The sequence below is a fragment of the Anopheles ziemanni genome (assembly GCF_943734765.1).
Source record: "Anopheles ziemanni chromosome X unlocalized genomic scaffold, idAnoZiCoDA_A2_x.2 X_unloc_21, whole genome shotgun sequence".
NCBI lineage: Eukaryota > Metazoa > Arthropoda > Insecta > Diptera > Culicidae > Anopheles > Anopheles ziemanni.
In genome coordinates this window covers 177,655-182,500 of record NW_026689787.1, presented here as the reverse complement: position 1 = coordinate 182,500, position 4,846 = coordinate 177,655, and the positions used below count along the sequence as shown (strand labels likewise).

Genomic DNA, 4,846 nt, shown 5'->3' with positions numbered 1-4,846 from the left:
CACTTAGTGCTGCACTATCAAGCAACACGACTCCATGGCACGCTCGGTCCATCATCCAACGGGCGCTGTTCTACGGGCCTATCACCCTCTATGGGTTCTGAGCCACATTCAAGTTGGACTTGAAAAGCGCTAAGATGACGGATAGTGAGACGCACCAGTACACGGAATCGGATAGACGGACAGGCCGCCACCCCTACGTGCTGAGCTTCTCCCGTTTCGCTCGCAGCTACTCAGGGAATCCCGGTTGGTTTCTTTTCCTCCCCTTATTAATATGCTTAAATTCAGGGGGTTGTCACACATGAACTGAGGCTTATGTACCTTGCGGTTGTTATCGTCACATCTGGCTTGCGACTACTTTGTTTCAATGTCCAATATGTACCGTTGGACTCGGTTAACGGGCTGTTAGCCCGCGTGTGGTTTAACTCACTGATACCTTCCATTGCCCATACGCTAGTTTGTTTGTGTTCCTTTGGTCAACTTCCATACTTGAATCATTTGTGCTACCGCTGCTGCTTCGACGCTACTTTGACATCTTCGCTTCTATTTAAATAAATAAATAAGCTGAAGCTAGACATCAGTAAACACCACCACAGACACCACAAGCACGCCTTCTCCTCGTACTTCCGCCTCACGCGGGAACACGGACGCTCTAAATACTTCGAATTCCAATGCCAGTATATTGTAAACCACGGGTTCTTTAATGCTAGCGGGTCGTCGCGACCCTAGTTAACATCATGGTGCACGTCTCGTGACGGGTGTCACGGCGTAGTTAAATGTATGCGATACATTTCTCAAATATAAGCGCTCAGTCATCTGTACATCATGGTAGGTTCCCACGACGTGCAATATGCGTTCAACTTATCAATGTTCATGTGTCCTGCAGTTCACATTATGACGCGCAGTTAGCTGCGGTCTTCATCGATCCATGAGCCGAGTGATCCACTGCCGAGGGTGACTAACTTGCGTAAGCCGCCGCTGTGCGCGTATACCCGTTCCCCGTAGGGAGGAGCAAGCCGCCGCTTAGAGACGAAGCATAAAGTGTCCTCATTCCACATAGGGCAAGCTGGATGAATCCATTTTACCCAGGACGGCCGAAGCGGCGTGGACCAGGGGAGAACTGAACCTTATACTTCACACCACAGTAAGTCTACGTGTCCTCTTCCACATAGGGCAAGCTAGAACTAACTATCTTACCCAGGACTGCCGAAGCAGCGTGGACCAGGGGAGGAACACACTTTTCATGGAAACGTAAGGCATCCATGACTGCCATAACGTAAGCCGCCGCTGTGCGCGTATACCCGTTCCCCGTAGGGAGGAGCAAGCCGCCGCTTAGAGACGAAGCATAAAGTGTCCTCATTCCACATAGGGCAAGCTGGATGAATCCATTTTACCCAGGACGGCCGAAGCGGCGTGGACCAGGGGAGAACTGAACTTTATACTTCACACCACAGTAAGTCTACGTGTCCTCTTCCACATAGGGCAAGCTAGAACTAACTATCTTACCCAGGACTGCCGAAGCAGCGTGGACCAGGGGAGGAACACACTTTTCATAGAAACGTAAGGCATCCATGACTGCCATAGTGCGTAAGCCGCCGCTGTGCGCGTAAACCCGTTCCCCGTAGGGAGGAGTCAAGCCGCCGCTTAGAGACGAAGTATTAAGTGTCCTCTTCCACATAGGGCAAGCTAGAATGAACTATCTTACCCAGGACCGCCGAAGCAGCGTGGACCAGGGGAGAACTGAACTTTATACTTCACACCACAGTATTGAGTAATGTGCCCTCTTCCACATAGGGCAAGCTAGAATGAACTATCTTACCCAGGACCGCCGAAGCGGCGTGGACCAGTGGAGGACTACACAATTAAGAGGTTTGATATCGACTTGTGTGTTTCAATAGGGTACCGATGGTATGTTTTGAACCGATTTGATTTAGCCATTCTGAAGTCATCACTTGGTTGAAGCGCTGAACTAGGGAGGGGCATCGTTTACATTACTTGTATATATATTGGTTTTCGCATGCTCTACTAGGTTAATGTCATAGGGTTGGCTATCGAGCATGCCCAAGTGATGACTTGATTGTGTGCTTGCTTGAATTCTTCACATTTCATACCATCGGTGAGTTGTCGAATCATTCCTCGATCATAACCTTCGTTCTTGGTTCATGTATGCTCTCTTCCACATAGGGCAAGCTAGAATTAACTATCTTACCCAGGACCGCCGAAGCAGCGTGGACCAGGGGAGAACTATACTTTGTCTTGTATGCCCTCTTCCACATAGGGCAAGCTAGAATTAACTATCTTACCCAGGACTGCAAAGCAGCGTGGACCAGTGGAGGACTATACTTTGTTCATTACACCACAGTATTAAGTATGGTGTCCTCTTCCACATAAGGCAAGCTAGAACTAACTATCTTACCCAGGACCGCCGAAGCAGTGTGGACCAGGGGAGGACTATACTTTATACTTCACACACTAGCCATATTGAAGTCATCACTTGGTTGAAGCACTGAACTAGGGCGAGTCTATCGTTTACTTTGCATTGGGATAATACGCTGCATGCTCTCTTAGGTTAATGTCATGTGGTTGGCTATAGAGCATGCCCAAGTGATGACTTTGTTTAAAGCTCAACAGGTAGAGTATTATGTCCTCTTCCACATAGGGCAAGCTAGAATTAACTATCTTACCCAGGACCGCCGGAGCAGCGTGGACCAGGGGAGAACTATACTTTGTCTTGTATGCCCTCTTCCACATAGGGCAAGCTAGAATTAACTATCTTACCCAGGACTGCAAAGCAGCGTGGACCAGTGGAGGACTATACTTTGTTCATTACACCACAGTATTAAGTATGGTGTCCTCTTCCACATAGGGCAAGCTAGAACTAACTATCTTACCCAGGACCGCCGAAGCAGTGTGGACCAGGGGAGGACTATACTTTATACTTCACACACTAGCCATACTGAAGTCATCACTTGGTTGAAGCGCTGAACTACGGCGGGGTAATCGTTTACAGGTTATAATCATATAGCTGCATGCTCATTAGTAGATAATGGAATATTGTATGGCAATATGAGCATGCCCAAGTGATGACTTTGTTTCAAGCTCAACAGGTAGGGTATTGAGTCCTCTTCCACATAGGGCAAGCTAGAATGAACTATCTTACCCAGGACCGCCGGAGCAGCGTGGACCAGTGGAGGACTCTATACTTTATACTTCACACCACAGTATTGAGTACGACTTGCATAAAGCCCCTAATGAGAACCACGAGGGCTCTCTCAATGTAGAACCACGAGGGCTCTAGTACCGATTCTCTCGGTACGGCTTGGTCCGTGTTCCTTTATGCTTGTACTCTAAGTATTAAGTATTGTGTCCTCTTCCACATAGGGCAAGCTAGAACTAACTATCTTACCCAGGACCGCCGAAGCAGTGTGGACCAGGGGAGGACTATACTTTATACTTCACACACTAGCCATACTGAAGTCATCACTTGGTGGGGGTGAACTACGGCGGTATCTATCGTTTTGGTTCGGTCTATATAGGGTCGCTTGCATGCTCATTCGAATATAATGTAATTGTGTATGGCAATATGAGCATGCCCAAGTGATGACTTTGTTTCAAGCTCAACAGGTAGGGTATTGAGTCCTCTTCCACATAGGGCAAGCTAGAATGAACTATCTTACCCAGGACCGCCGGAGCAGCGTGGACCAGTGGAGGACTCTATACTTTATACTTCACACCACAGTATTGAGTACTTCTTGCATAAAGCCCCTAATGAGAACCACGAGGGCTCTCTCAATGTAGAACCACAAGGGCTCTAGTACCGATTCTCTCGGTACGGCTTGGTCCGTGTTCCTTTATGCTTGTACTCTTAGAAAGTCTCAACCCGGAGGTCTTGACTTTGATTGTCATAGTTGGACTACGACGGGGTATCCGACTCATCGAATACCCCAGAAGCACACCATCTTTCGGGTAGGCGGTACGCGTACCTCCGGACGCGGAAGTCTCAACCCGGAGGTCTTGACTTTGTATTGTCATAGTTGGACTACGACGGGGTATCCGACTCATCGAATACCCCAGAAGCACACCATCTTTCGGGTAGGCGGTACGCGTACCTCCGGACGCGGAAGTCTCAACCCGGAGGTCTTGACTTTGTATTGTCATAGTTGGACTACGACGGGGTATCCGACTCATCGAATACCCCAGAAGCACACCATCTTTCGGGTAGGCGGTACGCGTACCTCCGGACGCGGAAGTCTCAACCCGGAGGTCTTGACTTTGATTGTCATAGTTGGACTACGACGGGGCATCCGACCATTGCTGATCGAACACCCCTGATTCACCATCTTTCGGGTAGGCGGTACGCGTACCTCCGGACGCGGAAGTCTCAACCCGGAGGTCTTGACTTGGATTGTCATAGTTGGACTACGACGGGGCATCCGACCATTGCTGATCGAACACCCCTGATTCACCATCTTTCGGATAGGAGGTGCGCCCACCTCCGACGCGGAAGTCTCAACCCGGAGGTTCGGACTTAGAGTTTTTCCCATTCAAAAGTTTTTCTCTTAGCCATACTGAAGTCATCACTTGGTGAACGATTGAACTAGGGCGGGTTAATCGTTTATAGGTATCATGTGGTTTGCATGCTCTCTTAGGTTAAGGTCATGTGGTTGGCTATCGAGCATGCCCAAGTGATGACTTTGTTTCACGCTTGCTTGATTTCTTCATGATTCCCTGTTATATAGTGTAATCATTCGAGAACAGGGAATCTTTGGTTTTGCTCAACAGGTATTGGATGTCAACTTGGTATCTAGATCGCATTAAGTCTCAACCCTTAGGTTCGGACTTGTATAGT

The 4,846-nt window shown here is 48.6% G+C and overlaps 2 non-coding genes across 2 annotated transcripts in view; both read right to left on the bottom strand.

Annotated features, from left to right (window-relative positions):
* LOC131291966 (large subunit ribosomal RNA) overlaps positions 1-312 on the bottom strand; it is a 4,089-nt gene extending 3,777 nt beyond the window's left edge. The window contains exon 1 of the ribosomal RNA XR_009189695.1: positions 1-312. This exon is cut by the window's left edge and continues 3,777 nt beyond it. This is a non-coding gene — a ribosomal RNA (large subunit ribosomal RNA).
* A 487-nt stretch (positions 313-799) lies between these two features.
* Positions 800-954, bottom strand: LOC131291969 (5.8S ribosomal RNA). The gene has a single exon (XR_009189698.1). It is a non-coding gene; the product is annotated as a 5.8S ribosomal RNA (ribosomal RNA).
* Between the last annotated feature and the right edge of the window lie 3,892 nt (positions 955-4,846).